At 40.4% G+C, this 24,195-nt stretch overlaps 1 protein-coding gene across 1 annotated transcript in view; it reads left to right on the forward strand.

The window, feature by feature from the left end:
- Window positions 1-4,149: 4,149 nt before the first annotated feature.
- ERICH2 (glutamate rich 2) overlaps window positions 4,150-24,195 on the forward strand; it is a 207,089-nt gene continuing 187,043 nt past the window's right edge. Inside the window, exon 1 of the mRNA XM_053698424.1 lies at window positions 4,150-4,262. The gene's annotated coding sequence lies outside the window, so the exon portion shown is untranslated. The remainder of the gene's footprint in view (window positions 4,263-24,195) is intronic.

Here is a 24,195-nt window from a genome sequence, read left to right on the forward strand (position 1 = left end):
TCTTTTATACCCTTTCTTTCAGCCACGCTGTGGAGTACTTGGACGCGTGTGATGGAGCATTGTCCTGCATGAAAATCATGTTTTTCTTGAAGGATGCAGACTTCTTCCTGTACCACTGCTTGAAGAAGGTGTCTTCCAGAAACTGGCAGTAGGACTGGGAGTTGAGCTTGACTCCATCCTCAACCCGAAAAGGCCCCACAAGCTCATCTTTGATGATACCAGCCCAAACCAGTACTCCACCTCCACCTTGCTGGCGTCTGAGTCGGACTGGAGCTCTCTGCCCTTTACCAATCCAGCCACGGGCCCATCCATCTGGCCCATCAAGACTCACTCTCATTTCATCAGTCCGTAAAACCTTAGATATTTCTTGGCCCAGTCTTGACGTTTCAGCTTGTGTGTCTTGTTCAGTGGTGGTCGTCTTTCAGCCTTTCTTACCTTGGCCATGTCTCTGTGTATTGCACACCTTGTGCTTTTGGGCACTCCAGTGATGTTGCAGCTCTGAAATATGGCCAAACTGGTGGCAAGTGGCATCTTGGCAGCTGCACGCTTGACTTTTCTCAGTTCATGGGCAGTTATTTTGCGCCTTGGTTTTTCCACACGCTTCTTGCGACCCTGTTGACTATTTTGAATGAAACGCTTGATTGTTCGATGAACACGCTTCAGAAGCTTTGCAATTTTAAGAGTGCTGCATCCCTCTGCAAGATATCTCACTATTTTTTACTTTTCTGAGCCTGTCAAGTCCTTCTTTTGACCCATTTTGCCAAAGGAAAGGAAGTTGCCTAATAATTATGCACACCTGATATAGGGTGTTGATGTCATTAGACCACACCCCTTCTCATTACAGAGATGCACATCACCTAATATGCTTAATTGGTAGTAGGCTTTCGAGCCTATACAGCTTGGAGTAAGACAACATGCATAAAGAGGATGATGTGGTCAAAATACTCATTTGCCTAATAATTCTGCACTCCCTGTATATATATTATATATATATATATATAAAATATATATAGTGGGGTACAAAAGTCTGTTGCTGTCAGTGACAGAGGGTGATACATATAGTGGGGTACTAATCCCTTCCTATGACAGAGGGTCATATTGTGAGGTACAAGTACAAGTCCCTTCCTGTCAGTGACAAGGAGGGAATGATATAGTGGGTGGGGTACTACTAGTCCCTTGTGTCACTGATAGGGTGCGTGAATGACATAAAAAAAGTAAGATACGCGCTGTTCTTGGCAGGAGTGCTTACAGTGCATTGCGGGCACCAGCCTTCAGTGACAGACAGTGGGTGATAAAGTCGGCACAAATGAGTGCAATGCATGTAGTCGATATATCACTGATTGTGTATATAGTAACTATTTACAGTTACACACAGCATGCCCCCAGCTCACCTTACTCCGCGCCGCCTCTCTAACCTCCGTCTGCACCGACAGCCTAAAGCCTTTCACATATTTAGCTGCAGCATCAGCTCCTCCCTGCCTGGGCTCTCCTGCCGCAGACAGTCTGACAGGCTTGCACGGAACACAGATCAGTACTAGGCAGGCAGCAGGCTGGATTCAGTCGCCGATGTCAGTAACCCACCAGGCCAGTACCGAGCCATTCGTCACTTCCTGTGCTGTACTCACAGTATGGGGGGGAGGCGCCCAGTTCACTTACTCACACATTTCAGACTCACAACTCACATGGCCACCTAAGTTTTTTAAAAAAAATGTTGCGTGAGTGTCAGGTAGCTGGGCAGGCCGGGACATTGGAGGCTAGTTCCGGGACATACAGTCCCAGACCGGGACTGTCCCGGTGAGACCGGGACAGGTGGCAACCCTATTCATGCCTTGTATATTCCACACATAAATGAGTGACCGAAAATATTTTAACCTTTTCAAATGACCAGTTACTTATTCAGAAAAGGTAAAATATATGAGATGGCAAGTTTGGCACAAGTTTGTTTGCTATAAAAATCATTGGGCCAGGCTAAAAACATGCTTATCCTATGAAGGGCTTCACGCCATGTATGTACCCACACAAAAATTAGTGGCCCAAAGGATTTTAACCCTTTTAAAATACCTTTTATTTCAGAAAAGGTAAAATGTATGAAGTGGCAAGGATGGCACCAGATTGTTTGCCTTAAAAAGCATTGAGTTAGGCTGAAAATATGTCTATTCTATAAATGGGGTTAAAGCCCTGTATATATCTACACAGAAATGAGTGACCCAAATAATTTTAACCCTTTTTTAATTATCAATGTTTTATTTAGAAAAGGTAAAATATATAAAGTGGCAAGGTTGGCACCAATTTGTTTGCCATAAAGAGCATTGGACAAGGCTGATAACGGCTGCGTTCGGGCAGCGCTTAGGAGCTAGTGGAGGCGCTTCACTCCCAGCGATGACGTGGTGCTAGGTGACGTCACAAGCAAGGGAGCTTCGAAAAAACGTTCGCATGCGCAAAGGGATCTGCTGCACAATAATGGACTGCGCATGCGAACGTTTTTACTAAGCTCCCTTGTGCTGCCTGTTACTGTTACACAATACTGTTGTGCCGAGAATGATTTCCCCAGTCTCTTCGCAAACATCGGAACTCTGACTCACCTCCATTCAGCTGCTCTCAGCTCAGCCCCTGTAGCTTATCCTGCACTGAATAGAGGTGGGTCAGAGTTGCGATGTTTGCCAAGAGAGTGAGACTGGGGAAATCATTCTCGGCTCTGGGGATCAAAATCGGCAATTCCCGGAACCCCGCCTACACATCTCTAACCCGCCCACACATCTAGTTTGCTAAGTGCTAACACACAACGCTCGCCAGCCCACCCCGTGAGGGAAATACACTACACAATGATTGAACGTCAGGTCTTTGTGTTTATACATATAATATGATTTTTCGTGTGCTCTAGATAATGTAGTCCATTTCTTTTCACTTCATACGCTACGTATGAAGTGAAAAGAAATGGGTTACATTCTCTAGAGCACACGAAAAATCATATTATATGTATAAAAACATGGCAGCCTCCACAGCAACACGTGTGTGGAGGCTGCCATGTTTCCAAGCGTCTGAGCTTGCTCTGAAAAGTCCCAGCTTTTCCAGCACACTGGAAGTGCTGGGACTTACGTCACCAGAGCGCTCAAAAAACGCCAGCCATCTCACTTGCAAGTGTGAGAAAAACGCTCCAAGCAAGTTCCAGTTCGCTTGGAGCGCTGCCCGAACGCAGCCAACATGTCTGTCCCATGAAGAGGCTCACGCCTTGTATATATCCACACATAAATGAGTGGCGCAAAAGATTTTAACCCTTTTATAATATCAGTTACATATTAGAAACAATCAAAATTATGCCGTTTGTCATCTGATTATTGCAATATAAGTTGTTTTTTTATAAAATGTAGGTTTGTTTAGGTTTTTGGAAAGTGTATTTTATTTAAAATAAAAATAATGCTAGATATCTTTATTTTGCAAATTGTAATCAGTTGCAGAATAAGAAGCTGACTGAATAAGAATCCAGCTTCAGCCTTGTACATTTTGCAGCTTTCTTGTTCTTAATGTTCATTCACAGTGGTTACCTTATAAATGACAGTCACAGTGGCTACCTTATAAATGACAATCAGCATAAACCACTGTGAATGAACATTAAAGGGGCAGTCTAGTCAAAATTAAACTTTCATGATTCAGACAGGGCATGCAATTTTAAACAACTTTCCAATTTACTTCTATTATCTAATTTGCTCAGTTCTTTAGATATCATTTGTTGAAGAAATAGCAATGCACATGTGTGAGCCAATCACACAAGGCCTCTATGTGCAGCAACCAATCAGCAGCTACTGAGCATATCTAGATATGATTTTCAGCAAGTGATATTAATAGAATGAAGCAAATGAGATAATAGAAGTAAATTAGAAAGTTGTTTAAAATGACATGCTCTTTCTAAATCATGAAAGAAAAAATTTGGGTTTCATGTCCCTTTAAGAACAAGGAAGCTGCAAAATGTTTCGTTTTCAGAATGATTGTCTATAGGTTGTTTGTTACATTAAAGTTGATTAAAAATAAACAAAAAAAAGCTTTGAGTGGAGGTCACATGTTTCCTGTCTAGAGTCAGTGGAGGTCACATGTTTCCTGTCTAGAGTGGAGCTCCAGCCTGCAGCTAGACTACTTTGCACGTTTCTGTTGTGAGTCGCAGATGGGGGAGGAGGCTTGGTTGTTGCCTAGTCAACCAGAAAGCGTCCACCCTGTAGTTCAAAAGGCAGCTGTCCGTGTCTGCAGGTTATCATCTGAACTGCTTTAGGGTAAGAGCCTCAGCTTTGTTTATCTTTGTTTTAAAAAAGTCTAATGTAAACTGTTGCTTATTTCACAGTTTAAAAACGAAGCTCACTTCATGCAGCTCTGCTAATTGCAATAACTTTTTAGGGAACAACTTGAACACTGCTTTAAAGTTGCTCCTATAAACAAATGCAGGCTAGTTCCAGATTTCTGTCAGGCATTGGTACAATTTTTTTTCTGCTTTGCAGGGGTTAAAGTTAAGCAATTATTTTGTATAAGGGGGCCAATAAATAGGGCAGCACCAGTAGTTTCACAGCTCACTAAGTAAAGTTCCACATGGACCATCACTGCAAAGTACTTTGCCTATGATTGATGCTATCTCACATAGAAGAGAAGGCAGATTCTTTCATCAGACAGAGGGCTGACTACAGCTGGCTAGTAAAAGTCATTTTAATCTTTCATCTCTTTTAGCATGATTGTTATAACTTTTATCACACACTTGATTCAGGGCTTTAACCCCTACTTGCTTGCCTCTGTCTACTCTTGGGAAAGTACCTATAAAATAGGACAAACAAATTAAATAAATAAGTAATTTAAGATGATGCAGAGTATGGATCTTGTTCTGTAGTCAAATATCTGTTTCAGTGCATGTAGGGTAGTGTTTGTTTGGTGTGTGATTCAGGTGTGTGTAGTGTTTGTGTGGGGGGTGTTACAGAGTTTGTGGTGTGTGAGACAGATGTGTATGTGCGCAGTGTTTGTGTGAGTCAGATCTGTGTGAGTCAGATGTGTGTGAGTCAGGTGTGTGAGTGAGATATGTGTGTGCAGTGTTTGTGAGTCAGATGTGTGTGTGCAGTGTTTGTGTGAGACAGGTGTGTGAGTCAGGTGTGTGTGTGGTGTTTGTGTGAGACAGATGTGTGTAGTGTTTGTGTGAGTCAGATGTGTGTAGTGTTTGTGTGAGTAAGATGTGTGTGTGCAGTGTTTGAGTCAGATGTGTGTGTGTGTGCAGTGTTTGTGTGAGTCAGGTGTGTGTGTGCATTGTGTGAGTCAGGTGTGTATGTGTAGTATTTGTGCGAGTCAGGTGTGTGTAGTGTTTGTGTGGGGGGTGTTACAGAGTTTGTGGTGTGTGAGACAGATGTGTATATGCTCAGTGTTTGTGTGAGTCAGATGTGTTTGTGTGAGTCAGATGTGTGTGTAGTGTTTGTGTGAGTCAGATGTGTGTGTGTGTAGTGTTTGTGTGAGTCAGGTGTGTGTGTGTAGTGTTTGTGTGAGTCAGGTGTGTGTGTGTAGTGTTTGTGTGAGTCAGATGTGTGTAGTGTTTGTGTGAGTCAGATATGTGTGTGTGTGCGCACAGTGTTTGTGTGAGTCAGATGTGTGTGTTTGTGTAAGTCAGATGTGTGTGTGTGCAGTGTTTGTGTGTCAGATGTGTGTGTGTGTGTGCAGTGTTTGTGTGAGTCAGATGTGTGTGTTTGTGTGAGTCAGATGTGTGTGCAGTGTTTGTGTAAGTCAGATGTGTGTGTGCAGTGTTTGTGAGTCAGATATTTGTGTGTGCAGTGTTTATGTGAATCATGTGTGTGTAGTGTTTGTGTGAGTCAGGTGTGTGTGTATGTGCAGTATTTGTGTGAGTCAGATGTGTGTGTGCAGTGTTTGTGTGAGTCAGATGTGTATGCGCAGTGTTTGTGTGAGTCAGGTGTGTGTGTGTAGTGTTTGTGTGAGTCAGGTGTGTGTGTGTGTGCGCAGTGTTTTTGTGAGTCAGGTGTGTGTGTGTGCAGTATTTGTGTGAGTCAGATGTGTATGTGTGTGTGTGTGGGTGCAGTGTTTGTGTGAGTCAGGTGTGTGTGTGTGCCGTGCTTGTGTGAGTCAGGTGTGTGTGTAATGACTTTAAGGAAAAAATTGTCTCTTTATATGGCAAGTAAAAACATGGTGGGGGAGGGGCATAGGAGGCGGGAGGGGCACAGGAAATGGGAGGGGCAATAGGGTAGGAGGAGGAGATGAGGAGGTAGGTAGGTGGAGCAAAGGGGAGGTGGGGGGCCCTGCCACACTTTTGCCCGGGGGGCCCTTGTTGGTCTCAGTCCGTCCCTGATATATAGGGACCATATATTTCAGTGTCCGTTCTTATGTATAATACTAGTAGTGATAGCAAGTCACTGCATGTCATTAATAAATTAGTGTTGTATAAAGAGTCAGTCTAATATATATATATATATATATATATATATATATATATATATATATATATATATATATATATATATATATATATATATATATATATATATATATATATATATATATATATATATATATATATATATCTTTGTAGTTAATAGATGTTGGCACTGGTTGAAAGCCCACAGTAGCCGAGTATTATCAACTCCCTGTTTAGGCCCAGTGCATACAAGTTAATGCTTAACCCCTTAACGACCGAGGACGTGCAGGGTACGTCCTCTAAAAAAATACCCTTAACGACCAAGGACGTACCCTGCACGTCCTCGGTCTAGAAAGCAGCTGGAAGCGATCCTGCTCGCTTCCAGCTGCTTTCTGGTTATTGCAGTGATGCCTCGATATCGAGGCATCCTGCAATAACCCTTAGTAGCCATCCGATGCAGAGAGGCCCTCTCTGCACCGGACATCTATGGCTTCCATCGTTGGTGGGTGGGAGCGTGTGTGGGAGGCGGGTGGCAGCCATCGATGGCCCAGGTGATGTGGAGGGGGCGGGATCGTGGGCGGGGATGCCCGGGGGCGCGCACGGGGAGGCGGGGGCGGGCGCGTGCACGGGGAGCGAGCGGGTGTGAACCGCTACTCTACAGAAAATAATATAAGGAACATGTTAATAAATGTAAAAAATAAGGGTCATCAGCGGGTGTTGGGTGCTCTGTGGAGGGAGGGAAGCTACACTACAGAAAAAAAACGTGAGAAAAAAAAAAAAAAAACCATTTTTTTTCTGCAAACTGGGTACTGGCAGACAGCTGCCAGTACCCAAGATGGCCCCCAATAAGGCAGAGGAGGAGGGTTAGAGAGCTGTTTGGGGGGGATCAGGGAGGTTGGGGGCTATGGGGGTATTCTACAAAGCAGCATATGTAAATATGCCAAAAAAGAAAAGAAAAAAAAAAGATACCTTTTTATTTTAGTACTGGCAGACTTTCTGCCAGTACTTAAGATGTCAGGGACAATTGTGGGGTGGGGGAGGGAAGGAAGCTGTTTGGGAGGGATCAGGGGGTGTGATGTGTCAGGTGGGAGGCTGATCTCTACTTTAAAGCTAAAATTAACCCTGCAAGCTCCCTACAAACTACCTAATTAACCCCTTCACTGCTAGCCATAATACATGTGTGATGCGCAGCAGCATTTAGCGGCCTTCTAATTACCAAAAAGCAACGCCAAAGTCATATATGTCTGCTATTTCTGAACAAAGGGGATCCCAGAGAAGCATTTACAACCATTTGTGCCATCATTGCACAAGCTGTTTGTAAATAATTTCAGTGAGAAACCTAAAATTGTGAAAAAATTTAAGTTTTTTTTAATTTGATCGCATTTGGCGGTGAAATGGTGGCATGAAATATACCAAAATGGGCCTAGATCAATACTTGGGGTTCTCTACTACACTAAAGCTAAAATTAACCCTAAAAGCTCCCTACATGCTCCCTAATTAACCCCTTCACTGCTGGGCATAATACACTTGTGGTGCGCAGTGGCATTTAGCAGCCTACTAATTACCAAAAAGCAAAGCCATATATGTCTGCTATTTATGAACAAAGGGGATCCAAGAGAAGCATTTACAACCATTTATTCCATAATTGCATAAGTTGTTTGTAAATAATTTCAGTGAGAAACCTAAAGTTTGTGAAAAAAATTGTGAGAAAGTGAACAATTTTTTTTATTTGATCGCATTTGGCGGTGAAATGGTGGCATGGAATATACCAAAATGGGCGTAGATCAATACTTTGGGATGTCTTCTAAAAAAAAATATATACATGTCAATGGATATTCAGGGATTCCTGAAAGATATTAGTGTTCCAATGTAACTAGCGCTAATTTTGAAACAAAAGTGGTTTGGAAAGTGCTACTTTTATTTATTTCCCTATAACTTGCAAAAAAAGCAAAGAACATGTAAACCTTGGGTATTTCTAAACTCAGGACAAAATTTAGAAACTATTTAGCATGGGTGTTTTTTGGTGGTTGTAGATGTGTAACAGATTTTGGGGGTCAAAGTTAGAAAAAGTGTGTTTTTTTTTTTCCTCATATTTTATAATTTTTTTTATAGTAACTTATAAGATATGATGAAAATAATGGTATCTTTAGAAAGTCCATTTAATGGCAAGAAAAACGGTATATAATATGTGTGGGTAGAGTAAATGAGTAAGTGGAAAATTACAGCTAAACACAAACACCGCAAAAAATGTAAAAATAGCCTTGGTCCCAAACGGACAGAAAATGGAAAAGTGCTGTGGTCATTAAGGGGTTAAACTCAAAGTTGAGCATAAATCAATGAGAGCATTCAACTCCAATCGCTAGCAATTGAGAGACGCTAAATTAGGATAACTGCGTCTCTCAATTGTTAGCGATTGGAGTTCAAAGTATTCATTGACTTTGTTAAAGAGACAATACATATCTGTGCGCCATTTGTTTATTATTGATTTTCCCTTTCATCCAAATATTTTCAATAGTGACACGGGTACACTACATCAATATTTAGGCAGCACGATTACGATCAAATTATAAATTAATTATATACTGTTTTATTATTGTAAAATATGTTATGGTGAATTTATACCATAGGAAGTGAGTAATAATTGTCTATACAAAAGAAAACTTGCCCCTTGGTTATAGTAATAAACATATATTACACATAACAAATCATTATATAAGTAGGTTTAGCGGTGGTGACGTTCCTTTATATATATGTTTTTGCTTTATTGACTTCTATGGCGGAACAGGTTATCGCGCACGCAATATTCTAAGCTCAACTTTTTACACACATCAGATTAGCGCACAAGCAAAAACTGTTTACTTTCAACATGTAATTTGAACACAATGCAGCGCAGTTAACGCTCGACTTGTAATCTAGCGCTATGTTTTTATCCACATACATAAGAATAATTAACAAGTATACAGGATGTGAATTTGCTACAATGCCCACATAAGATTGGTATAAATAAAAATCACAAATAGACAGATAGATAGACAGACAGATTATACAGATCTAGATATATAGATAGATTAATGGGATTTGGATGCAGGAGGTGCCATCAGCCTAAATTATGGAGCCAAAAGAAAATGGGTTACATTTAAATTACTGCCATTATACATATAAAACTGCAGTCTACTGCCTTGACTTGTTTCAACATGAAAGGTCCTATATATTGCAATAAGTCTAGGCAAAGCAGAGAGCAGGAACAGACCTGCTGTGTGTATATGTTGTGATCTGGAACCTCATTTAAACATCTACACACTCCATACACTGAATGATTAGAGGGAATTGTAGATCCTGAAATAACTTTACTATGCATTTTCTTATGGAAACTGAGCATTACAGGGAGTGCAGAATTATTAGGCAAGTTGTATTTTTGAGGATTAATTTTATTATTGAACAACAACCATGTTCTCAATGAACCCAAAAAACTCATTAATATCAAAGCTGAATAGTTTTGGAAGTAGTTTTTAGTTTGTTTTTAGTTATTTAGTTAGCTATTTTAGGGGGATATCTGTGTGTGCAGGTGACTATTACTGTGCATAATTATTAGGCAACTTAACAAAAAACAAATATATACCCATTTCAATTATTTATTTTTACCAGTGAAACCAATATAACATCTCAACATTCACAAATATACATTTCTGACATTCAAAAACAAAACAAAAACAAATCAGTGACCAATATAGCCAACTTTCTTTGCAAGGACACTCAAAAGCCTGCCATCCATGGATTCTGTCAGTGTTTTGATCTGTTCACCATCAACATTGCGTGCAGCAGCAACCACAGCCTCCCGGACACTGTTCAGAGAGGTGTACTGTTTTCCCTCCTTGTAAATCTCACATTTGATGATGGACCACAGGTTCTCAATGGGGTTCAGATCAGGTGAACAAGGAGGCCATGTCATTAGATTTTCTTCTTTTATACCCTTTCTTGCCAGCCACACTGTGGAGTACTTGGACGCGTGTGATGGAGCATTGTCCTGCATGAAAATCATGTTTTTCTTGAAGGATGCAGACTTCTTCCTGTACCACTGCTTGAAGAAGGTGTCTTCCAGAAACTGGCAGTAGGACTGGGAGTTGAGCTTGACTCCATCCTCAACCCGAAAAGGCCCCACAAGCTCATCTTTGATGATACCAGCCCAAACCAGTATTCCACCTCCACCTTGCTGGCGTCTGAGTCGGACTGGAGCTCTCTGCCCTTTACCAATCCAGCCACGGGCCCATCCATCTGGCCCACCAAGACTCACTCTCATTTCATCAGTCCATAAAACCTTAGAAAAATCAGTCTTGAGATATTTCTTGGCCCAGTCTTGACGTTTCAGCTTGTGTGTCTTGTTCAGTGGTGGTCGTCTTTCAGCCTTTCTTACCTTGGCCATGTCTCTGAGTATTGCACACCTTGTGCTTTTGGGCACTCCAGTGATGTTGCAGCTCTGAAATATGGCCAAACTGGTGGCAAGTGGCATTTTGGCAGCTGCACGCTTGACTTTTCTCAGTTCATGGGCAGTTATTTTGCGCCTTGGTTTTTCCACGCGCTTCTTGCGACCCTGTTGACTATTTTGAATGAAACGCTTGATTGTTCGATGATCAGAAGCTTTGCAATTTTAAGAGTGCTGCATCCCTCTGCAAGATATCTCACTATTTTTGACTTTTCTGAGCCTGTCAAGTCCTTCTTTTGACCCATTTTGCCAAAGGAAAGGAAGTTGCCTAATAATTATGCACACCTGATATAGGGTGTTGATGTCATTAGACCACACCCCTTCTCATTACAGAGATGCACATCACCTAATATGCTTAATTGGTAGTAGGCTTTCGAGCCTATACAGCTTGGAGTAAGACAACATGCATAAAGAGGATGATGTGGTCAAAATACTCCTTTGCCTAATAATTCTGCACTCCCTGTATTATACTTTATAAAGCGCCAGCATATTCCGCAGCGCTGTCCATGCGTACAATTCATTTAGATAAAACAATGTTATAAAACTTGTAAGAGACCAGACAAAATTTTACAAACACATACAGGAGGAATTAAGGACCCTATTCCCGTGGGAACGTAAAATCTAGAAGGGAACAAAGACAATTTTTCATAAAATAAAACATAAAGAATTACGGGTTATGTATTAGACCACTTTAAATCTAAGATGTCTTATTATTGTGATCTTGTTTTTCTGGAGGGGATCAATTTTCTAGTTGCAAATTTAGGGCAGTAAACAGTAATTCTTTAAGTGTCTGTACTGTCAAATTAGAGCAATTTAATGTAGTAAGATTAGAAGTTTGATGTACTTGCCACATCAAACTCTAAAGGGAGACAATATAATTTAGTTAATTACTGGTAATTTGCCAACTAATTTCTTAAAGTGCCACCTTAATTTGGCACCTGAATAAATATAGTTTCCCAAACATTGTTAAAAATAGACAACTTATAATGTAGACAAACTATGCAAAGTCTCAATAAAGATTATAAACAAAGATAATTTACTAGCAACTGCAAAACATGTTTAATAGATTTCAAAATTCATAAAGTATCACCTTGTTTTTTTCCACAGAGTATCCTATTTTATGTAAAATTATATTTAAATATATATATATTTCTCACAGATCATATGTTAAACAGATATTTTATTATGTTCATTAAAAGTAGTAAAGCATGTAATATGTGTACATATGTATTTATGTGTATATTGGTATTTACAGACAAATTCACACATAAATACATATGTACTGTATACATATATAGACATATATATTAGTGCATTGGAGCCCTTTGCAGTTAAGTAGATGAAAACATGAAAAAGTATATTTATACCTGTATATATCTATACCTATATACAACCATGTAAAAATATATATAATGTACCAAAAAAAATCTTACATATATAGAAATATGTATTTATGAATAAATAGAATGTATTCTGATAAGTGAAGAACATTGGAATGTGAAATATCAGGGTTATTTCCACTTTTTTTGCTCCATTGACTTCTATGGGGGGATACGTTAACGCACATGCGATATCCTAAATTCGACTTTTTGTGCACATTGGGTTAACGCTCATGTGAAAACAGTTTACTTTCAACTTGTAATACGAGCTCTACCCAACATGTGCAAAAAGCTTACTTCTAGTGGAGTTAGCGAGCGGGAGCGTTAAGTACCAATCGACTTGTAATCTGGCCCAAAATGCTTAATTACATGTAGTAAAACAACTTTGCCAGTAAAGTTCATTTTTTATTTGGCTCCCTTTCCCTGTACTTTAACTATACAAATTAAGAATTTTCCAATTCTGAGAACCTTACATTGCAGGATTCACAAGCCCTGACACACATTTATTCCTAACTCAGCAGGGGGAGTCAGATTAAAAACTGCAATACATTTATGGTTTAGGTAACACAATTGACAGTGGCTAGTCTTGTCTACTCCAGTAACAAGTCAGGATTGACTCATCCAAATAAGGCAAGTAGTGGGTGGAGTTTGGCTTTTGAAAAACTATTGCAGCAAACAATGTGTTACAGTAAAAAAAAAGTTCACATTCACCTAATATGTTAATTTATTGTTTGGCTGCAAACATTTTTTTTAATTTACAAGGTGTTACTCCAATTTAAGTGTATATGCTGATTTTAATAATTATTCTTGTGAGTGCATTATTCTTGTGAGTGCAATCTGTTAAGTCTTATTTGTGGTGTAATAAATACTACTATAAATCACAGATACAGGCTTTTGTTTTTTCACAGTCATTATAACTTTTACATTGGGTCTACTGCTGCTCTACTGCTGGTCAGATCCATTTACATACAGCAGCTCAGCAGACACCAAGATTTGATTAATTGAAAACATATATACACAGAAGGAAGGAATAAGGAGAGACTTTGTTTTTGGGACTGGGTGCTCATATTGCATCAGACTGCACACGTGTTGTAATAACAGGACTGGGCTAAGTCGCCTACATTTTAAGATGAAAATCCGGGTTAAAGGCTTGTACATATTTACCTTTATTAGTCACATGCCTGCAATATTTCAATATCGTACTGCGCTAACATTAGCGTGCCACTTGTAATCTAGCCTTCTGTGGCCAGTGGCAGCCAAAAACTGACAATTATAATCATCCTTTTTTGGGGGAAATGACAGAAAGAGTGTCATGGTATGGATGGAGTTACATTCATGTGAATGATCCTTGTAGCAAGGTTCACATTGGAGGGTATCATGGATGGCTGCTCTTAGGGTGAAGTGTTTTTTTGGGTTGTATTATTCTTAAGTGGAGTTTCTTTGTGAGAAGGCTGGCCATAGGTCTAAATGCAAGCTCCTGAAGTGTCATTCCCTCTGCATCGGGGGGGGTGTCAATTTTTAACCCCTTAGTGACCAGAGCACTTTTCCATTTTCTGTCCGTTTGGGACCAAGGCTATTTTTACATTTCTGCAGTGTTTGTGTTTAGCTGAAATTTTCCTCTTACTCATTTACTGTACCCACACATATTATATACCGTTTTTCTCGCCATTAAATGGACTTTCTAAAAATACCATTATTTTCATCATATCTTATCATTTACTATAAAAAAATTATAAAATATGAGGAAAAATGGAAAAAAACACACTTTTTCTAACTTTGAACCCCAAAATCTGTTACATATCTACAACCACCAAAAAACACCCATGCTAAATAGTTTCTAAATTTTGTCCTCAGTTTAGAAATACCCAATGTTTACATCTTCTTTGCTTTTTTTGTAACTTATAGGGCCATAAATACAAGTAGCACTTTGCTATTTTCAAAACATATTTTTTTCAAAATTAGCGCTAGTTACATTGGGACACTGATATCTTTCAGGAATCCCTGAATATCCATTGACATATATATATTTTTTTTTAGAAGACATCCCAAAGTATTGATCTAGGCCCATTTTGGTATATTTCATGCCACCATTTCACCGCCAAATGCGATCAAATACAAAAAATTGTTCACTTTTTCACAAATTTTTTCACAAACTTTCAGTTTCTCACTGAAATTATTTACAAACTGCTTGTGCAATTATGGCATAAATGGTTGTAAATTCTTCTCTGGGATCCCCTTTGTTCAGAAATAGCAGACATATATGGCTTTGGCATTGCTTTTTGGTAATTAGAAGGCCGCTAAATGCCACTGCGCACCACACGTGTATTATGCCCAGCAGTGAAGGGGTTAATTAGGGAGCATGTAAGGAGCTTTTTGGGGTATTTTTAGCTTTAGTGTAGTGTAGTAGACAACCCCAAGTATTGATCTAGGCCCATTTTAGTATATTTCATGCCACCATTTCACCGCCAAATGCGATCAAATTAAAAAAAACATTACATTTTTCACAATTTTAGGTTTGTCACTGAAATCATTTACAAACAGCTTGTGCAATTATGGCACAAATGGTTGTAAATGCTTCTCTGGGATCCCCTTTGTTCAGAAATAGCAGACATATATGACTTTGGCGTTGCTTTTTGGTAATTAGAATGCTGCTAAATGGCGCTGCGCATCACACGTGTATTATGGCTAGCAGTGAAGGGGTTAATTAGGTAGCTTGTAGGGAGCTTGCAGGGTTAATTTTAGCTTTAGTGTAGAGATCAGCCTCCCACCTGAAACATCAGACCCCCTGATCCCTCCCAAACATCTCTCTTCCCTCCCCTACCCCACAAATGTCCCCGCCATCTTAAGTACTGGCAGAAACTCTGCCAGTACTAAAATAAAAGGAAAATTTGTGCATTTTTGTGCATTTTGTTTTAGCATATTTACATATGCTTCTGTGTAGGATCCCCCTTAGCCCCCAACCTCACTGATCCCCCCACCCAACAGCTCTCTAACCCTCCCCCTCTGACTTAATGTGCGCCATCTTGGGTACTGGCAGCTGTCTGCCAGTACCCATTTTAGTGAAAATATGTGTTTTTATTTAAAAAATTTCCTTTTTCTGTAGTGTAGCTTCCCCGCCCCCCAATACCAACCCCCCACCCCTTCCAGATCGCTTAAATGCTTTATTTTTAAAATGTTTATTTCATTTTTTTAATACACTTACTCTTTACTTTTTTTCTGTAGTGTAGCGGTTCCCACCCGCTCCCGCCCCGTGCACGCGCCCGCCCGCCACCCACCGTGCCCACGCGCGCGCGCCCGCGCGCGCCCCCGAAGGCTCCGCCCCCGATCCCGCCCCCCTCCACCTTCCAGATCACACCGATGGCCGCCCACCCGCCTCCCAAGTCGGCTCCCACCCACCAACGATACCGGCCATCGATGTCCGGTGCAGAGAGGGCCACAGAGTGGCTCTCTCTGCATCGGATGGCCAGAAAGTGTTATTGCAGGATGCCTCGATGTCGAGGCATCACTGCAATAACCGGAAAGCAGCTGGAAGCGAGCAGGATCGCTTCCAGCTGCTTTCCAGACTGAGGACGTGCAGGGTACGTCCTCAGGCGTTAACTGCCTTTTTTTAGAGGACGTACCCTGCACGTCCTCGGTCATTAAGGGGTTAACATGTAGCTATTTCTCCTTGGGAGTCAGTGCATCATAGGAATCATAGGAGCTGACATAGGGGCATAGATACGTGCAATACTAACCTCCAATCCTTGTTGGATAAAGATCGTAGTCAATATGGATTAAACTGTGGACTTCCCATGGCCGTCTAATGGACATGATATGATGAACTCCGGGTTCTCCTTATATGCTGCTTGGAGTGGTAAGGTAGGACTTTCCAGAAGCTGTGCTCTCACTAGTAGTGTATCTGAGATTGGTAAAGCACTCAGTGAAGGCACCCCACATGAACCTCTCGTCTGATCACCACTTAGAAATTTCCATGGTAACACTGAGGATGGGCGCACTCTTAGGAGAGGGAGCTGGTGTACATTCTGTTACATTCTGCAAGATAAGACTGCCAGTCTGACCGCAGACCCAGTGTTGCATCTAAAACTCTCTCCTCTGTGTTTAGCGCTGCAGCCAAATTAGGTAGCATCGACTCCCACCCCAGGGTTCTGTGATTTCCTTCTCCCGAGTCCCCACATGTGTAGGTAGATTTAATAAAAAATGCTTGGTCTGTATCATAGATGAGCTTGTTTTTCTGCTCCTTAAGGCTGCAAGTGTAGTGAGAATCTACATAGCTTAATAAGGTAAAATAAGTAGACGTCAGTGACACTGCACCATTTTACCCTGATTACCAGGGGGGAGGTGTTGAAAGCCTCTCCCTTGAAGGGCCGCCACAGACCTCAACGCTCCGGTTCGGTTAGAAGGAGATGATCTCCACAGAATTTAGTGTCAAACGATTCATCTCCCTCTCTTAAAGTAGAATATTTAAAATTTGACTGGGAATAAGTCTGATATCTGTTGATAATGGACGGTTTAACAATAGTCTGCTCAAATCAACCAAATTTGCGACCTTTCGTGGTGCTGCCCAGAGACACGCCCCGGTGGGTATGCTTGCAGTTCGGTAGTTATGGCATGGGTCTTAAGGTGCATGGGCTCAAGGTGGGTGGCCTTGCAGTATGGGGGTCACTATGAGAAGAAAAGCGTGTCCTAGAATAGGTGCAGCACCAAAAAGTGTTACACTGATATTTAAGGGTGGAGGGTGGTGACTCTGGGTGGAAGAGTGAATGTGGTACATCTTGTGGTTAAAGGGCCATTACAGTAAAACATAACCTACTCTACAGGCTAATTGGGTCAGCAGAAGTTTCAATCAGTTTAACTCCTTTGCACAGTTGCAGAGTCATTAGTGCTAAAACTTCATCCACTATTAAATTAGTGCATGTCATTTCTTTCCACAATAATGCTGCCTTAAAGGACCAGTAAATACAGTAGATTTGCATAATCAACACATGCATGATAAAAAGACAATGCAATATCACTTAGGCCCTGATGATCGAAAGTTCTAAGATGTGGCAAAATATTCTAAGGGATCCACCGATATGTCGAGCAAGCTTGTAGGAACATTCCAAGCTCTCAACATAGCGGCATACACGCCATTAGTCGCGATGCTTGCTTTGGCAACACCCATCATCACCGACCATATTGGTAATGTATAGTAAAAGGAGCCCTAGAATATGACTGCTGTCTGCCTAACCGCTAATCCTAATAACCCTAAACCGAAGTACCCCACAATCGCAAACTAACACTGAACTAATAAAAATCTAAGATGCCACATACCCACCGAAAAAACGCTAATTACTAACCTCTAGACCACCATTTACCCACTGCAAGTATCTAACTATTAACCCCTATGACGCCACATACCCACCTCAATTATCTAACTATTAACCCCTATGCCACCACATATCCACCGCAATCTACTATTAACCCCTATGTTGCCATATACCCACTGCAATCACCTAACTATAAACCCCTATGCCATCATATACCCAGCACAATCAACTATTACCCCTATGTCACTAGCTATAAAACCCTATGCCGCCATATACCCGCCACAATTAACTAACCATTAACCCCTAAGCCGCCATAAACCCCAAATGCAAACTTACCTAACATCCCTCTAAACTAAACTAGTTTGAAAATTTAAAAAAAATAAAAAAAACGAAACTGCCAAACCCCAATCAAAATATCTACTCTACCTAACACCTAACCCCCCTCTAAACTAAGCCCTCTAAGTTAGAAGTATTTAAAAAATCTAATTAAAAAATAAAAATTAAAAGAACCTAGACTGCCAATGAAATCTAACCCTACTCTACAACTACCCCCCCTCTAAACTAACCCCACTAAGTTACAAAACAAAACAAAAAAGCTGTTACAAAAAATAAAAAAAAAGCTATGTTACAAAAAAAATAAACTCCATTATCACTATCATGTGACCGCATGAAGAGTTGGACTTCCTGAAGAGAGCCAAAGAAATGAAGATTGTGGAGTGGAGGCAGTGGAAGAGGTCACCGAAGTCTGACTCTGTGAAAATTAACCCCCAGCGCATTGCCCTTCGATGAATAGGGCCCCGTCGTTGATAAAGATGGTGGAAGAGGCAGCGGAGTCCACCTCCGCCACCGTGAAGAGGGGCCTCAGTGCCTGGACTTTGGATGAAGAGGGCCCAAAGTCTGATCAAGAGGAGCCGGAGTCCCTATCAACTGTGAGGAACACTTTTTGGGGTTAGATTTTTTATTTTGGATAATGGAGTTTATTTTTTGTAACTATAAGCTTTTTTTCTTTTTTTGTAACAATCTTTATTTATTTTTTTGTAACTTTTTGGGGTTACTTTAGAGGGGGCTTAGTTTAGGGTGGTAGTTTAGAGGGGGGTTAGGTGTTAGTGTAGTTCTAGTTTGCATTGGGAGGTGACAGTTTAAGCCTTAATCTCCTAACCACCCCCCAATACCTGTATGGGGGTTGATTAGGTAATTATTGATGGTTACCATTTATTAGGCCTTAATCAACTAACCACCCCTCATACTTGTATGGGGGTTGATTAGGTGATTATTGATGGTTACCATTTATTAGGCCTTAATTGCCTAACCACCCCATACCTGTATGGGGGTTGATAAGGTGATTAGGTTAGGGTAGCTTAGGGGTTAATAGTGCATTTATCTACAATTTTTAAAATATTATGCATTCTTATGTATGATGCATATTATTTTAACTATTGCATATAAATTAGTATGCATTTATTTTTTCTTGTTGTGCTTTTTATTTTAAATATAAATATATATTTTAAAATGTATATTCATGTTACAACAGGCATGCAGTTATGTGAAACTATATAATGCAACTGCCTTTTTAACATACATATCTATTTTAAAAATATATTTGTATTTACAATAATAAATGCATCAAGCAATAATATTTCTCCAACATTGGTGTGTCCGGTCCACGGCGTCATCCTTAATTGTGGGATATCTCTTCCCCAACAGGAAATGGCAAAGAGTCCCAGCAAAGCTGGCCATATAGTCCCTCCTAGGCTCCGCCCACCCCAGTCATTCTCTTTGCCGTTGCACAGGCAACATCTCCACGGAGATGGTTAAGAGTTTTTTGGTGTTTAAATGTAGTTTTTATTCTTCTATCAAGTGTTTGTTATTTTAAAATAGTGCTGGTATGTACTATTTACTCTGAAACAGAAAAGGATGAAGATTTCTGTTTGTGAGAGGAAGATGATTTTAGCAGACAGTAACTAAAATCGATTGCTGTTTCCACATAGGACTGTTGAGATGAAGTAACTTCAGTTGGGGGAAACAGTTAGCAGACTTTTCTGCTTAAGGTATGACTAGCCATATTTCTAACAAGACCATGTAATGCTGGAAGGCTGTCATTTCCCCTCATTGGGACCGGTAAGCCATTTTCTTAGTCAAACAAACAGAATAAAGGGCTTAATATGGGCTAAAAAACTGGTAGACATTTTTATGGGCTAAATCGATTGCTTTATTTGGGCATTTTATTCATATTTATGCTGACAATTCGCATTTATAAACTTGGGGAACGTTTATTAAACGGCAGGCACTATGTTAGACACCTTTTCCAGTCAGGGGGCCTTCCTAGTTGTAGACTGAGCCTCATTTTCGCGCCATTACTGCACAGTTGTTTTTTGAGAGCAGGGCATGCAGATGCATGTGTGAGGATCTGAAATTTGCTGGAAAAGCTTCTAGAAGGCGTCAATTGGTATCGTATTCCCCTCTGGGCTTGGTTAGGTCTCAGCAAAGGCTATAGCTGGGACTGTATAGGGGTTAAATTTGTAAACGGCTCCGGTTCCGTTATTTTAAGGGTTAAAGCTCTGAAATTTGGTGTGCAATACTCTTAATGCTTTAAGACACTGTGGTGAAATTTTGGTAATTTTTGAACAATTCCTTCATACTTTTTCACATATTCAGTAATAAAGTGTTTTCTGTTTAAAATTTAAAGAGACAGTAACGGTTTTGTTTTAAAACGTTTTTTGTGCTTTGTTGACAAGTTTAAGCCTGTTTAACATGTCTGTGCCTTCGGATTCAGATCACACGGATGGAAGGTGAACATAGAAAAAAGTTCTCTGTCTCCGTCGACAAGAGTTCCCTTCTTGGGAACAATAATAGATTCCTTAGAAATGAGGATTTTTCTGACAGAGGTCAGAAAGTCAAAACTTCTAAGCACTTGTCAAGTTCTTCATTCTGTTCCTCGTCCTTCCATAGGGCAGTGCATGGAAGTAGTAGGGTTGATGGTTGCAGCAATGGACATAGTTCCTTTTGCACGAATTCATCTAAGACCATTACAACTGTGCATGCTCAAACAGTGGAATGGGGACTATACAGACTTGTCTCCAATGATTCAAGTAGATCAGAAGACCAGAGATTCACTCCGTTGGTGTCTGACCCTGGACCATCTGTCCCAGGGAATGAGCTTCCGCAGACCAGAGTGGGTCATTGTCACGACCGACGCCAGTCTAGTGGGCTGGGGCGCGGTCTGGGAATCCCTGAAAGCTCAGGGTCTATGGTCTCGGGAAGAGTCTCTTCTCCCGATTAAACATTCTGGAACTGAGAGCGATATTCAATGCTCTCAGGGCTTGGCCTCAACTAGCAAAGGCCAGATTCATAAGGTTCCAATCAGACAACATGACGACCGTTGCATATATCAATCATCAGGGGGGAACAAGGAGTTCCCTGGCGATGAAAGAAGTGACCAAAATAATTCAATGGGCGGAGGATCACTCCTGCCACTTGTCTGCGATCCACATCCCAGGTGTGGAAAACTGGGAGGCGGATTTTCTGAGTCGTCAGACATTCCATCCGGGGGAGTGGGAACTCCATCCGGAGATCTTTGCCCAAATAACTCAATTATGGGGCATTCCAGACATGGATCTGATGGCGTCTCGTCAGAACTTCAAGGTTCCTTGCTACGGGTCCAGATCCAGGGATCCCAAGGCGACTCTAGTAGATGCACTAGTAGCACCTTGGACCTTCAACCTAGCTTATGTATTTCCACCGTTTCCTCTCATTCCCAGGCTGGTAGCCAGGATCAATCAGGAGAGGGCCTCGGTGATCTTGATAGCTCCTGCGTGGCCACGCAGGACTTGGTATGCAGACCTGGTGAATATGTCATCGGTTCCACCATGGAAGCTACCTTTGAGACAGGACCTTCTTGTTCAGGGTCCATTCGAACATCCAAATCTGGTCTCCCTCCAGCTGACGGCTTGGAGATTGAACGCTTGATTCTATCAAAGCGTGGGTTTTCATATTCTGTGATAGATACTCTGGTTCAGGCCAGAAAACCGGTAACTAGAAAGATTTACCATAAAATATGGAAAATATATATCTGTTGGTGTGAATCCAAAGGATTCCCATGGAATAAGATACAAATTCCTAAGATTCTCTCCTTTCTACAAGAAGGTTTGGAGAAAGGATTATCTGCAAGTTCTCTAAAGGGACAGATCTCTGCTTTATCTGTCTTACTACACAAAAGACTGGCAGCCGTGCCAGATGTTCAAGCATTTGTTCAGGCTCTGGTTAGGATCAAGCCTGTTTACAGACCTTTGACTCCTCCCTGGAGTCTAAATCTAGTTCTTTCAGTTCTTCAAGGGGTTCCGTTTGAACCTTTACATTCCATAGATATTAAGTTACTATCTTGGAAAGTTTTGTTTTTGGTTGCAATTTCTTCTGCTAGAAGAGTTTCAGAGTTATCTGCTCTGCAGTGTTCTCCGCCCTATCTGGTGTTCCATGCAGATAAGGTGGTTTTGCGTACTAAGCCTGGTTTTCTTCCTAAGGTTGTTTCTAACAAAAATATTAACCAGGAGATAGTTGTACCTTCTTTATGTCCGAATCCAGTTTCAAAGAAGGAACGTTTGTTACACAATTTGGACGTAGTCCGTGCTCTAAAATTCTATTTAGAGGCTACAAAAGATTTCAGACAAACATCTTCCTTGTTTGTTGTTTATTCTGGTAAAAGGAGAGGTCAAAAAGCGACTTCTACCTCTTTCCTTTTGGCTTAAAAGCATCATCCGATTGGCTTATGAGACTGCCGGACGGCAGCCTCCTGAAAGAATCACAGCTCACTCCACTAGGGCTGTGGCTTCCACATGGGCCTTCAAGAACGAGGCTTCTGTTGACCAGATATGTAAGGCAGCGACTTGGTCTTCACTGCACACTTTTGCCAAATTTTACAAATTTGATACTTTTGCTTCTTCGGAGGCTATTTTTGGGAGAAAGGTTTTGCAAGCTGTGGTGCCTTCCGTTTAGGTAACCTGATTTGCTCCCTCCCTTCATCCGTGTCCTAAAGCTTTGGTATTGGTTCCCACAAGTAAGGATGACGCCGTGGACCGGACACACCAATGTTGGAGAAAACAGAATTTATGCTTACCTGATAAATTACTTTCTCCAACGGTGTGTCCGGTCCACGGCCCGCCCTGGTTTTTTAATCAGGTCTGATGAATTATTTTCTCTAACTACAGTCACCACGGTACCATATGGTTTCTCCTATATATATTTCCTCCTGTCCGTCGGTCGAATGACTGGGGTGGGCGGAGCCTAGGAGGGACTATATGGCCAGCTTTGCTGGGACTCTTTGCCATTTCCTGTTGGGGAAGAGATATCCCACAAGTAAGGATGACGCCGTGGACCGGACACACCATTGGAGAAAGTAATTTATCAGGTAAGCATAAATTCTGTTGTTTTAATTTATATATCCAGTACTTAAATGCATGGCCATGTATAATTCATATTAGTTTAATTTCAAAGATTGTAGATATAATGTAGTCAGGCCTTGCATTGATATTCAATATTTAAACAGTTATGCATGTATATTGCATAATGGTTTAAGGATTGCATATACATTAAAATGTATTTGTTAGCTTGTTGTGTTTATTAGTAATAACATAGATATATATGTTAATATATATTTATGTTATAGTAGTCAGTAGGATTAAATTATATTTTTACATAACAAGCATGCAGTTATGTAGCCCTATAATATTAATTATACTGTCTTCTAATCATGCTGTCTTTATTTAGAAATAAAAAACACAACAAGCAACATTATTTACATTTTAATTTATATTTAAATATAGTTTGTAGATGGCGCTAAAAAGCTGTGGGGGATAATTCTCAAACTAAAATTATAGATGTATACAGGTTGACCATTAATTTTGAGGGGACCACTGATAGTAAAATACAAATCTTTTTCTTAGTGAATGAAAACACTTCACTTTAAAGTGAATAATAACAATTTTATTCTTAATGATTAAAAACACTTAAAGGGACAGTCTACACCAGAATTGTTATTGTTTTAAAAGATAGATAATCCCTTTATTACCCATTTCCCAGTTTTGCATAACCAACACAGTTATATTAATATACTTTTAACCTCTGTGATTATCTTGTATCTAAGCCTCTGCAAACTGCCCCTTTTTTCAGTTCTTTTGACAGACTTGCAGTCTAGCCAATCAGTGCTGGCTCCCAGATAACTTCTTGTGCACGAGCACAGTGTTATCTATATGAAATACGTGAACTAACACCCTCTAGTTGTGAAAAACTGTTAAAATGCAATCTGAAAGAGGTGGGCTTCAAGGTCTAAGAAATTAGCATATGAACCTCCTAGGTTAAGCTTTCAACTAAGAATACCAAGTGAACAAAGCAAAATTGGTGATAAAAGTAAATTGGAAAATTATTTAAAATTAGATGCTCTATCTGAATCATGAAAGTTTATTTTGGCCTAGACTGTCCCTTTAACTTTAAAGTAAATAATAACTATTTTATTCCTAATTTATAAGGTTTTAGCACAATCTTAAAATATACAATGGATAATCTTCATTCAAACTGCCTCATTCATAACATTCATCCATCAAATTCATCAGTGTGAAAAATTCATCAATATAAAACATATATAAACTTTTTTTTAAA

The sequence above is a fragment of the Bombina bombina genome, chromosome 1 (assembly GCF_027579735.1).
Source record: "Bombina bombina isolate aBomBom1 chromosome 1, aBomBom1.pri, whole genome shotgun sequence".
Taxonomy (NCBI): domain Eukaryota; kingdom Metazoa; phylum Chordata; class Amphibia; order Anura; family Bombinatoridae; genus Bombina; species Bombina bombina.